Here is a 14,484-nt window from a genome sequence, read left to right as displayed (position 1 = left end):
ATTGAAAGGGAAAAACAACAACAACCTTTGTAACCTTTTAACAGTTTTTAATATTAACATTTTTTTTCAAATCACCCAAAGGTTAAAAAAAATGTATAATATATTAAATCAAGGTGCGATACCAGTTGTAATAGCAGCTGAGCGAAAATGGGAGGGTAAATTGAATAACATTGTAGGGGAATGGATAAAATCCATAGCTGTGCCACTAAAATTTCAAAAAATACCAAGCTCTGTTGGTTTCAATACCAAATTATTCACCGCATTTTAGGTACTAATACTTTACTTTTAAAGATGAACCGTGTACAGTGAAATTTATGTACATTTTGCAAGGCAGAACCAGAAAGCATAGAGCACTTATTGTGGGGCTGTTATATTGTAGCAGACATTTGACACCATCTGAATTCGAATATCTGGATTTTAGAAACAACACATATTGAAATTCCACTCACGGCTAATTTTGGTCTTAATTTGGAGATAAATATAATACCCTTCGATTAAGGTATGTCGTAGAATGCCAAAGTGGTGCAGATTTGTGATAAATGCGATCAAAGGTAAAAAGAGGGATTTAAAAAAAAAAATATTGCCATTTTGGACAACTTCTTGGTAGTCCCTTATGATAACTGAGAAAAAATTCAATGGAAGCAAGCTCTGGGAATGCTGCACAACTTCAGCTTGTAATATTTATGCCAGATTGACATAGACTAGAACTGTTGATCCCCGCAGCCAACATGGAAGAAAAAAATAAAGATTATCTTTATTTACAAAAATTATCATAAAAAATATTCATATTTAATATTCAGCTTTTCAATAATGTATTACAATATATAAAGATATTTTGGGGAAAATTTTGTTAAGATTACATAAAGAATAAAGGAGAAGTTAGTACTGTAAAGTTTACACCCGGTCCATGATTCATTGAAAAAATTAATCATTACTTTTTTAAATAAAAAATAATGTTGAAACTATTAATAGGTACCAGGATTGTAATTTAGTACGCCAGACGCGCGTATCGTCTACATACGACTCATCAGTGACGCTCATACCAAAGTATTTATAAAGCCAAAAAAGTATAAAGTTGAAGAGCATTGAAGATCCAAAATTCCAAAAAGTTGTGCCAAATACGGCTAATAGTCTTGATGAATAAATGTCAGCATTAACACGATAGTACATGAAGTTTTATTTATGACAATAGGTCAACCAGTGCAAGAGTAATAACATTTGAAAATGCATGACGATGTGCGTCCCCCTTTTTATAAAACAATATAAAAAAGGAGTAGACTTTTGACTTTAACTATTTTAAAGCATAATATATATCTATAATCACGATTCACAGAAATTTGGATAAAAATGAAGATATTTGTGAATATATCAGTAACATTTGATATTATTATTCACGTCCGATGATTTGAAGTGTTACGAAAAACTAACATACATTCAGAGAGATCTACTACGTTTGTATTAAGGTCACTGAATGCATCATGACAAGAAAGCATTGTTTGCCAGAACATTTTGTCTATGTTAGCAATTTTTCGTTGACTTGAACACCATTGACAAAATTTCTTGAACCATAGTGCCATCACTGTTTCATACGCTAATGTGTAAGCTCTAACTCCGCGATTAAACTGCTTGCCTTGGAGAATCTGATCTACAGTACATCCTGCATATGCACCTGAATTGAGTAATAAATCACGAAGCCCAGCTGATGCCCATATTTAGTCTTTTTCTGAAATGTACCACGAAACATTGGGAATCTACCTAATCTCACAACGTGCGGGTGAACAATCTTAGGCATATGCCACTTTACTTGTTGGGCTATGGCATAAAGCTGTTGGTCGAAGGTCTGTACTTGGTTATTCTGACCTGCGACCTTTGACATTTCTAGGCATTTCAGCATTGTTGTATACACTGTCGCCATGTTAGCAGGTTTTGCGTCTATGATTAGGGGATATGCAACGATGACATGAATTGCTTTTCGGTCGGAAAGTCTTTTGTGGAAGCCTGTCCAAAAAGTATTATTTGTTTTTTTTTATCATTTTGAAACCCAGGTATTTCAACAATGTCGCTTGTAAGTGATCGGAGCAATACCCAAGCCATATCAGACATGTCAGATTTATTGGTTGTACATGATTTAATTTGGCTGTATGGCTCAGTACATCTAGGTAGGCCGCATCTTTCTTTATGCTTAAAGAAAGGCAACCATGACATGGGAGCAGAAGTCTTTTCATCCAGAGCAAGGGATCTTTCTTGACCGCGGTTTATTTTGACGTTAGCTAAGTCTGTCTGAAAAGTCGGATTATTCACAACCTAAAAAACCGCGCGAGCCATAGAATGGAATGGGTTTTTTTACCACCGATAGTTTCTGCATTGATATCCACATTATCAGACTCTTCTTGAATGAAGTATCCACCTGAAATGTTAGGACTTATGCCATTTGGGGATGTATGTTCAATTTTGGAATCTTATAATTTCATGGTTTGCTGAACTAGTCATAAATTGTCTAACCTCAGTGTAAGACGCACAAAAGCCATGTGAATGTAAAGTTTCAATAAGATTTTTCGAACCATATTCATGATGCAACTGAAGAGCCAATGTTAAACTAAAAGGGGTGATCTGGTTTTTATGCAGAGATATTACACACTCGGCTAAAGCAATACATTTCCGTACTGTATCACCTGGAAGTGAATTGTAATCATCTCCATATGAAAATAGCTGTCATCTATTAATCTGGCAAGAAAGTTTATAAAAGAGGTAGGTATGAATTGTAAAGTCGTAGGGATAGAAACTCTAGCCAAAATTTTGAGCGATTGTAAACTGCGTCTCAAATTTGTTGCCGCATCATGTAGGGTCTGATCTTCTTGATGTATGGAATCATTTACAAAACTGTGTTTCATCTCAGAATTTTTTTATTCCGCTTTTAAACTACTGGTTCTTGAAAGCAATGTCATGTTCCGACTCATTTGAAGCATCATCAGCAGGTTCCCTTTGCCAGTTCAGCATGTAGTTAGCGATGCATGTTAAATGATACAGTGCTTTGTCCTTGAAGTTCTCCATAGAGAGTAAACTTACAATTGGATAGTCAAACTTGTCTATTGTGGCATTTGATATATATTATCAGCACGTCCAAAAGACTCGACTCGCCGTAATTGCTTATATCGCTTGTAAGACTTTTTTACAGAATAAACATTTGGACCAGTCTAATTATAATACCGTTGAGCGTGTTTAAACGCAAGTTGATTCAAACACGGAATGGTTTGCACTCGATGTTGAGCATTGTTCTTTTCCTATTTGATTTTTTTTCAAGTTTTTTCTACTTGTATAGGCTTTATAACACGACCAATGATATTTTATTTGTTCTAATGGAATCACATTCGTTGACTCAAATTCATCATAAAGGCGGCGGTTAACATGTCACGGAATAGAAGTTCCTTCATAATATAAGTTCCAAAAGAAGAAAAATTTCTGGAATATTATTTCCACAGGAATGAATATTACAGTATTGGTCTTATATATATATAATTAACTGGTTCTCCAAGCGCAGAAGTATACGACCGCATAGGTCCAACCCTCAACCCTGTACCCTGTCTAACATCTATTGCGTCTTAAAGAGTAATTTTCCCTTTTTCTGTTGCATTTGACAAATTTTCATTAGTAGATATTTAGCAAATAACGCATAATTCCCTATTACTCTTAAGCCTAATCTTTTTTGGAACTGAGTGAGCAAACTCGTGTCCATTTTTTTCCGGATTATTTCGGGGTATTACCGATGTGACTTAAAATTAGTTTATTCAACAAAACCAACAAGGAATAAAACACCTAAACACACTAACACATAAAATCTGTATACTCAGTCAAAAACTAGACACAGACATTGATATAATTATGTCTTATTAAATATGAAAATAAAGAAAATACACAGTTTTATTTTCTGTAAAAACACAGCAAATCAAAAGTCAGGGGGAAAATAGGAAAAGGTAAAGCATCAAAACTTATTGAGGTGGAAATCGAATAGTTAAACTGCTTTATGATGAGTATTATAAAACGGACCGAAAACGTAATTTGCAAGCTTTTTTCGAAATTTTAGGTATTAAAACTTCTTGCATATTGATTATTATACTATATTTTGTGAGAATGTACCACTGGTGAAATATATAAGAAAAGTTATATACTTTGTCAGACGGTAACATTGTAAAACATGACATAAACATTTGAAAATCGTCCAATTCACTTAATTTATATGTTCATATGATAAGAACGTTTGATATCAAAATAAAGCTGATACATTGCTTTTTCATCTGATAACAACTTTTGTGATGATATCTTCATTCGGGAATGAGTTATAAACGTTCCCGTTTTTGAAAATGAAAAAGAAAAAAATCGGAAAGTCACACCCAATCGCAGTTTTACAAAATACTGCACCGTGGGAAAACTCTACGACAGGGCTAAAATGAAAGTATAATGTTATCTCTGTCTTCATGTGCATTTTCAGCTGTGAGGTATTTCGGTCAATTAAACTCCTTAACTAAGCGACTTTCCTGATTTGTCACTCCACTAGATATAGTCATGTTTGGTCTTTATGATAACTATAAACTAAATTTTATAAAAAAAAATAAGTCATTTTACTAGTAAAGTATTTTATATACAGATCAAAGATGCAAGAGGAAAACCTCATGTAGAGGGACTTAAAAACTATATCAAAGAAAATTTAATTTTAGAAAAACTTATTTCCTCAAAAAAATTAGTGTGAAAGATTATAACATGTACTGGAACATCCATACTCCGTTATATCATATCGAACTATTAGTATTATTTTTGTTTACTCTTATTTGCTTGATTATAATTATTTTTCTTGCCTGCTTTATTATGCGCCACTATAGATAATTTATGTAAATGCCTGTTAATCCATGATGAATAAAAAAAAGATAAAAAAAATCATCTGTGTTTTGAGTAAAACTAAACGTGATATATAGAGAGAAACTAAACAATGAATTGATCACCATTAGAAGATCACCGAAAAAGTAGTTTTTGCCATAAATGATATTCGTGTCTACAATATTGGAGAGGGTCCATCGCTGAATGTGCACTTTTTTTCATGTGCATGATTTTGCAGAACGAAGGCACTTGCAATGCCCAGACTCCCTGTAGGCCTAATTACAAAAAAAAACATCTGACAGGTTACAAGGTATAAAAGACGCTCAACTATGATTGCGACATCAAGCCTCACCCATAATTACGCCCTGTTTGCACAATGGAATGACATTATATGCAGGTGTGCTTCTTACACTTTACTTTTTTTTGTAAAATTGAGAAAGGAAATGGGGAATGTGTCTAAGCGACAACAACCCGACCATATGTACATATTAAGTCTGCTGGGTCGGCCAAACATTCATGTAATGGTCACAAATTTATCGACGAACACAATTTTATAATTTGGACACATTCCACGATACTAATAAGATGCTGGAATTCCGTGATTGTATTATGGTCAACAATATGCAATTGCTTTATTGCACAAACTTTCTACTTCTTTATGACAACGATTTAGATGCCTGTTTTGGCTGTAATAGATTAGAAGATCGGTGTTCTCTTGTGCAAAATTCCATGCTTATATCACTGATAGAACTATTTTGTTCTATGATTTACAAATGCTAGCCGCACCTTTTATATTCTTTAGTTTTCTATGTTGTGTCTTCAGTACTATTATTTGTCTGTTTGTAGTTTTTTGAGCTTTTCCCATCACTTGGCGTCCGGCGTCGTTAACTTTTACAAACGTATTCTCTCTGAAACTACTGGGCCAAATTTAACCAAACTTGGCCACAATCATCATTGGGGTATCTAGTTTAAAAAATGTGTGGCGTGACCCGTCCAACCAACCACGATGGCCGCCATGGCTAAAAATAAACCATAGGGGTAAAATGCAGTTTTTGGCTTATAACTCAAAAACCAAAGCATTAAGAGCAAATCTGACATGGGGTAGAATTGTTTATCAGGTCAAGATCTATCTGCCTTAAAATGTTTTTTTAGATGAATCGGACAACTCGTTGTTAGGTTGCTGCCCCCGAGTTCGTAATTTTAAGGAAATTTTGCTGTTTTTGGTTATTATCTTGAATATTATTATAGATAGAGATAAACTGTAAATAGCAATAATGTTCAGCAAAGTAAGATTTACAAATAAGTCTCATGACCAAAATGGTCAGTTGACCCTTTTAGGAGTTATTGCCCTTTATAGTCAATTTTTAACCATTTTCGTAAATCTTAGTAATCTTTTAGAAAAATCTTCTTCTCTAAAACTACTGGGCAAAATTAAACCAAACTTGGCCACAATCATCATTGGGGTATCTAGTTTAATAAAATGTGTGGAGTGACCCTGCCAACCAACCAAAATGGCCGCCATGGCTAAAAATAGAACATAGGGGTAAAATGCATTTTTTGGCTTATAACTCAAAAACCAAAGCATTAAGAGCAAATCTGACATGGCTAAAATTGTTTATCAGTTCAAGATCTATCTGCCCTGAAATTTTCAGATGAATCAGACAACCCCTTGTTAGGTTGCTGCCCCTGAATTGGTAATTTTCAGGAAATTTTGCTGTTTTTAGTTATTATCTTGAATATTATTTTAGATAGAGATAAATTGTAAATAGCAATAATGTTCAGCAAAGTAAGATTTACAAAAAAGGCAACTTGACTGAAATGGTCAGTTGACTCCTTTAGGAGTTATTGCCCTTTATAGTCAATTTTTTAACCATTTTTCGTAAATCTTAGTAATCTTCTAGAAAAATCTTCTCCTCTGAAACTACTGGGTCAAATTAAACCAAACTTGGCCACAATCATCATTTGGGTATCTAGTTTAAAAATGTGTCCAGTGACTCGGCCAACCAAGATGGTTGCCATGGCTAAATATATAACATAGGGGTAAAATGCAGATTTTGGCTTATAACAAAAAAAAACAAAGCATTTAGAGCAGATTTGACAGGAGATGAAATTGTTTATAAGGTGAAGATCTGTCTGCCCTAAAATTTTAAGATGAATCGGATAATTGATTGTTAGGTTCCTGCCCCTGAATTGGTAATTTTAAGGAAATTTTGCCGTTTTTTTGTTATTATTTTGAATATTATTATAGTTAGAGATAAACTGTAAACAGCAATAATGTACAGCAAAGTAAGACCTAAAAATAAGTCAACGTGACCAAAATGGTCAATTGACCCCCTAAGGAGTTATTGCCCTTTATAGTCAATTTTTAACAATTTTCATAAAATTTGTAAATTTTGACTAGCATTTTCACTGAAACTACTGGGCCAAGTTCATTAAAGATAGAGATAATTGTAAGCAGCAAGAATGTTTAGTAAAGTAAGATCTACAAACACATCACCATCACCAAAACACAATTTTGTCATGTGTCCTTTGTTTAATATTTACATACACCAAGGTGAGCGACACAGGCTTTTTAGAGCCTCTAGTTATTTTAAGCCAGTTTAATTTCGATCTATGCGTTTGACTGTCCCTCCGGTATCTTTCGTCCCTTTTTTACGGCAATGTGTCGTCAGTCGTCAAACTCCTGAAAATATATGCCATTGTTGCATTTAAAAAAAAAACAACAAAGAAGAAATAAACAATGTATTTAGGAAATAAGGAATTATCTAATGAAAGATCTAGACATGCAAAAATAGTACTACTATATGTACATTGTTTTGAATGCTTTAAAATATTGCAATGTCCTATCAAAGTGCCGCAAAATTAGAATTCTTAGTATTTTTGAAATCAATTAAAACAAAAATTTGAAATAAAAATTAATATGCTTTTTGTTCGAAAAAAAACCCGGAGAAAACAGATAAAATTGTCTGCATGTTCAATTTGACACGAAAAAGTAACAAAATAAAATGAAACTAGGAAATTTCCTGCTGGTGGATTATTCCCCGAGGGCATCATTATAAACTTGGTAGCTTAATGCACGATGAATACAAATATTACAAAGGACAAACCGGCTAGGACGTCACCCGGGTTAACAAGGTCCTCTTCTGTTCCACGAAATATCTTCCGGAAAAACCCCTTCTGTAAAAATATACTTTTTATAAATTAAAAACATGTTGCGTTAATATGTTCAATTGTTTAAAGACACCTGAATGTGTGGACTACTTCATTCATGGTTCTTCATAAGCATTTCAATCAACCGGGCCCTGATCTTCGTTATCTACAAAAGTTCTCATCATCGATAAAAAAAAATTATCATCACACCAATAGCCCTTAACTAAGTTTTCCTTTCCGAAAAGATAGAGAACATTTTTGGATAAGGGAACTAAGTACTGCAATGCCATAGGGTTGCAATGATAACATCAAAGGAGAAGGAAATCTGTCAAGTCGAGCCCATAGTTAGGTTAGTTTGATGAGCTCATTTAATATTACATTACGAAACCGACGTAGTCATGAATAAAACATTACCGTCGGCTAAGTATGTAAAACAAGTCGTCCAAATTTAGATCGATGACCTTCTTTCATATCTTCATCATCCGCCAGGGTTTCATTACATAAGAAATATTCTTTTTTGTCACTGCCGGTTAATCCTCTTAAATTTTTGAGATATTATGCACTTGACAAAGGATGCATGAATACGTTCTCTCTAATATATAGACTTGTCAACTTAATTTGTAATGTAGCTCTTTTCTGTCTTTTTAAACCAGTAAGATCAGAACCTTTAAATTCTTATTCGGTATTCAAAAGCGTGCAGCCTCTACGCAGACTTTGTAAAACGTCACCAGTTTTTGAGCAGAAAGTTGACGAACCAGGGGTATGTCATAGAAAGTCTCTTGCTTTAACTGAAAAAACGTTCATCGGAAGGTACCAAGATCTTCTTCATGTTGTTGATAGATATTCCATGTTAACTTCACAAACAATACACGATGGTCTTGAACTACTGACGTTGTTTACCTTCTTAAAACATCTGTTTTGGTGATATCACATCGACGATAAAAACATTGTAATCGTGTTTTTCATATTGGCTAATGTGCTTTGTCTATATGCCTTTAGTGTTTCTTTGTTTCATTGTGTTATTGTGCTGTGGTTATCCATATTTTTGAAATTTTACCTTATATCACTGCTTTTTTTGTTCACACATCGATGTCAATATAATGGAATTTATGTGACTGTCAAACTAGCGAGAAGTTTAGCGAGCTATAAAACCAGGTTTAATCCACCATTTTCTAAAACCACGTTTCATCCCCTTTTTCTATTTCTCAAACAATATCTGTTCAAAATCAGGAAAAATGACAGTTGTTATCAACTAGTTTTATTTTTGAGCTTTGGATTTTGCCATTTAATAAGGGACTTTTCGTTACGAATTTTCATCGGAGATCAGTATTTTTGTGATTTTACTTTTTTCCAATATATACTCCAATCTTTAGTTTCTTTAATCAAAATTGATTCAGATTGGTTTCTAGGGGAAAATATGGGGACACAAATTGTGAAACTGTGGGGTTTTTCATGATAATAGCCCAATAATGAGTAAAAATTGGAATAGCATTAAAACTGTGATACTTTTAAATGGCCGTAGCAAAACAAAAGTGCAACAGCATTTGATTTTGTCTTCATTAAATACTTTCTTACAGTCAGTATAAAACCGAAAAATCAGATTTAGAAAAAATATTAATTATATAAATGTTTGGCTACATCCTTAATTAAGGTAGCACAATACAAAGATTTTATAACTCCAACTCCTAAGTTTTAAAATGCTGTAACTTTCTTAATAATGCTTGAAAATTTATAAAAGTGGTAGTTTTGGATAGCTAACAGATTACTCTTTCAAATTAATGCAATGTTAGTATTATGCAACAATTATGTAACCAATTATAATGTTAACTGTGTCTAAAATATTTTTCACCAAATTTCAACTTTCAAATGAAATTAACTTCTGCATAGGTATCCCTAGAGGGTTGATTTTATTATATGTTGTTCCTATTGCTATTATCTACAAAAGGGTGTCTCAGATTTCAGATAATATATAGAACAAATTTTACACCTAATTAAACATTATCTGTTTGTTTTATCTTAATTTTGAATAAATTCATTTTTGCCTATGATGCTGTGTACTATTCTGTATTGGAACCAATGAGGTTTAGAGGTTTTTGTGGTGAAGAAAGACGTAGTATGCACTTTTTTCCAATTCAGTTTTTTATTAAGTCATAGCGACCTTTTACCTTTACAGTTTTAAGCCTTAAAAGTTGTTCTATATAATAAAACATTATACATATCTTTTGAGGGTCGGTTGAAAACAAAACTTTACGACAAAAGAGATGATTTCAGCTTTCCAATTGTGAACTTTCCATTTCTAAGTAGCAACATTCCAGCAGCACCTGCATACGGGGTATATATCTCCCAATTGATACGATATTCCCGTGCTTGCATTTCCTATCATGATTTTCTTGATAGAGGTTTGCTGCTCACAAGGAAGCTATTAAACCAAGAGTTCCAAATGGTGAAGTTGAAATCTTCCTTTCGTAAATTTTACGGACGCCATCACGAGTTGGTTGACCGTTATGGAATAACCGTTTCACAAATAATATCGGATATGTTCCTTACGTCGTAACTACAATCCCCTTCCCTTTCATGAATATGACCTACCGAATTAGACTATTTACCGGATTTGTAATCACTTAAGCAACACGACGGGTGCCACATGTGGAGCAGGATCTGCTTACCCTTCCGGAGCACCTGAGATCACCCCTAGTTTTTGGTGGGGTTCGTGTTGTTTATTCTTTAGTTTTCTATGTTGTGTCGTGTGTACTATTGTTTTTCTGTTTGTCTTTTTTATTTTTAGCCATGGCGTTGTCAGTTTGTTTTAGATTTATGAGTTTGACTGTCCCTTTGGTATCTTTCGTCCCTCTTTTGAACCTTTATTTGATAAAAAAAAATATTGTTATATTATATGGAAGAATTGGTCCATGAATTTTATAAAGACTGTCTATAGAAATATTAAGTTTAAGAGAATTTCAATATGATTTAATTGCTGATGTAACCCCATTTTAAAGTAGAAAATTAGATTTAATTTCATAAATATTTTTGCATTGCTCGAAAGACATTAATTTACCCTCATTACCTACCACATCATTTATCAACAAAATACCGTTATCAGCCCAGTCTTGATAGAAAACAGACGTGTTCACTATTTTAATATTTTCATTATTCCAGAGTATGTTAAAAATTCTTCTTAATTTTTTGGTATAAGTTTATTTTGCATTTCTGTCCATGCGTTAAAGACTTCTTCCAAATAGGGATTTTTACATCTGTTTGATGGACCTAGAATATTAATATATAGTTATCAAAAGTACCAGGATTGTAATTTTATACGCCAGACGCGCGTTTCGTCTACATAAGACTCATCAGTGACGCTCAGATCAAAATAGTTAAAAAAGCCAAATAAATACAAAGTTTAAGAGCATTGAGGACCCAAAATTCCAAAAAGTTGTGCCAAATACGGCTAAGGTAATCTACTCTTGGGGTAAGAAAATCCTTAGTTTTTCGAAAAATTCAAAGTTTTGTAAACAGAAAATTTATAAAAATGACCATATAATGTGTTGTGCTTTCTACTATCGTTTTGAGTTATTTATTGTTTTGCACGCGTTATTATAACGACAACTAATGCAGTTAAAAGAGGTGTTTAGCATTAACGTAAACCAATCAGTACTTTAAGAATTAATTAAAATTTTGGACACACAAAAAGGAAACAGAACGATTTAAAAAAGTAATTAAAAATGTATATACTACAATGAAAAGAAAAGAGATAAAAAAAAAGTAACTGTCAGTAAAAGACGTTGAATGTAGTCACTGAATTCTAGTCAACAATACATTTCAAATTTTCTGAAGAAGTTCGAAGTTCGAAGTTTGTTGAACAGTCTTTCTCCGTAAGGTTTAGTGCGAACACGTGGTTGTATAAGTCGCATTGCAATTATATTTTCCGATCTAAGTGATATTGATGCTTGATAGGCGGTAATAAGTTCCTCAAAATATACATGCGCTAAGTCATGAAGAATTATTAAAGTACATAAAAGCAGTTTATTTTGTTGTCATTACTGCATACGGATTCAATGAAGTGACAACAGAAATGGTGTAATATGACGGTGTTTTTGGCACGTGTAACGAGTCTAGCTGCCGTATTCTATGCTCGCTGTAACTCATTTATTAAACTGGTACTTATACAATATATAGACGAATGATTCCGTATTCTACTAGTGACGTGACAAGCGAGCAGACTAAAGTTTTACAGGTATCCTCGGTGATATATTCCCGAATTCTACCAATGTTTCGAATTTGGAAGTTGCACGACTTCGTGATTGCACTGACTTTGACTTTCCAATGTTCAATGTCATATTAAATAAACACAAAGGTTTTTGACCATAGATCGATGCATTACTAGCAATTGTTTCATCAAATGAAAGATGATAATTCGTACATTCCTCTACACGAGTTTTTGGATTAAATAATATCAGTTCCGTTTTGTCTTGGTTCAGTTTCAGGATTTTTAAGCAAATCAATTTACTCGTATCTACGTAACAAGGATCTAGACATTAACATGTTTAGTTTTGCAAAAAATACAATACAAACGGGGTCCCAAAACTAGACGTTTTTTCATTTAATAAAATAAATGCACTGAAAAAAGGCTACGACGGGGCAAAAAAATTAGATTTAGGTATTGGCTTTCCAAAAAAATCATTTTAAGACTGCACTGATGTCGGTCCATTAAAGTCGAAAAATAAGCACTTTTCTTGATTTGTCACTCCAAAACATGTTACGATCGACTCTCAAAAAGCATCACATTCACCGTAATTCTTAGACAGTAATACCCCAAGAGTATTATAACAAATTGATCAGAATGGGATGGTCGACAGTGTAGAATTCCACGGCTAGATAGAGCGTTAAAAGTACTGCACAACAGTTATGAACGAGTGCATATGCTTTATCATGGTGGACTCTGAGTAGAGCTGTTTCTGTTGAAAGGCAAGCACTTTACGCTTACTGCATGTTGTCGAAAAGTGAGTTTGCTTTAAGATGCTGATCGAGGTGTCACAATTTACAAGTACCCCATTGAAAATTTAGGTACTTTCAAATGGACATTGGAACTAAAAACACCATCATTTGATTGTTTTCTTCAACAAATAACTTCATTTTATTTATAAAGGGTTACAATAAAGGTTTAAGTATAGAATTGTTTGTCTTCTCAGAGGTGTATTTGTACACTTTGAGCTGGGGTCACACATTCACGATTTTTACTGCCGTCCTTGACAGGACCATTCCCGATTAAAATTTATTAAAAGTCTGATCAAGATCCTATGAATTGTGGATGGAAATTCCAACTTTAATTAAAATTTGTGAAAAATATAATTTAATCACGACAACAATCAGATATTGTTCAGGAAGCGTCGATATTCAACCGTTTCCAAGCGAATTTATCCCGATAATCCCGTCCTAAATCCGCGTCTAATCCGATTGTATCTTTAGCCTTGTAAAATTCGACAGAGTTTGTCACGACTGCGTCCCGATTCTACCGAATGTAATCCGACAGAGATCAGATAGTTACAAGACAGTGAACCGGCGCTGACGGAAGTTATCCGTTCGAAAACTGTCGGCATACTCGGGATGATCAGGTACTGTCGGAACGTAATCCTATCACGGTCCGCTCTATCGCATTGCAAACAGCTTTGTTTGGTCTCAGTCGTATTGTATTCTGTAATTGTCGGGACTCTGACGTGGGTATCATTGACGAATTTAGAATTAATAACGGGACTGTTTCGGCACGGTTTCGGAAAAACGATTCGCAATCAACAAGATCTGGATGCAATCTGGACTCAATCGGCAGAAAAACAGCAATGAAAAATTTCTCCAGATCATTCCCGTTCCACAGGACACCGTCCCGAATACACAGAACATTGTTAGGAATTCGATCCGATACAGCAGAATCTGTCACCGAATGTTACGGGACGCACCTAACTGTCGGGGTGCTTTGCCGAACTATTCTGAACCTTCCCGACCAGTAGGAATCTGTTACGAACTAAAACGACTGCGTTCAGACAATAATAGGACATTACAGATAATTGAGGATACTAATCCGTCTTTTTCACTTTTCGTGTCGTATCGCTGTCTGATCTCAAACGGGAGCAATAATCGGCAATGTGTGAACCCCGCATTAAACGGAACAAGATAATACTTTTCTTATTTGCTATTTTAATTACAGACAATTGGAAAAGTGACAGGATTAACCATCATGTAGTTAATATTGTTTTTTCTTATTATGAATGTATTGTAGGTCAGAGGATACCAACTTCCCTATAGATGACACAGATACAGGTAATACTTATTACTTTGGCCTTTACACCAGTTGATAGTATGCTTGCGCTTTTTTCTAAAACTCAAAACGTTACATCATATATGTCGGATAAAAATATTTGGTGATGGCTAAATGTGACTTGTGTTGCTACAGTTTGGGAGACTTTGAAGGATTAT

The 14,484-nt window shown here is 33.9% G+C and overlaps 1 long non-coding RNA gene across 1 annotated transcript in view; it reads left to right on the top strand.

The window, feature by feature from the left end:
* The window catches only part of LOC143085122 (uncharacterized), a 52,649-nt gene extending 38,321 nt beyond the window's left edge, over positions 1–14,328 (top strand). Inside the window, exon 5 of the long non-coding RNA XR_012981249.1 lies at positions 14,288–14,328. This is a non-coding gene — a long non-coding RNA (uncharacterized LOC143085122). The remainder of the gene's footprint in view (positions 1–14,287) is intronic.
* The last annotated feature ends 156 nt before the right edge of the window (positions 14,329–14,484 follow it).

Source organism: Mytilus galloprovincialis, chromosome 8, assembly GCF_965363235.1.
Source record: "Mytilus galloprovincialis chromosome 8, xbMytGall1.hap1.1, whole genome shotgun sequence".
Classification (NCBI taxonomy): Eukaryota; Metazoa; Mollusca; class Bivalvia; order Mytilida; family Mytilidae; genus Mytilus; species Mytilus galloprovincialis.
Note: the sequence above shows the minus strand (reverse complement) of the source record. Positions and strands in the feature narration are given on the sequence as shown.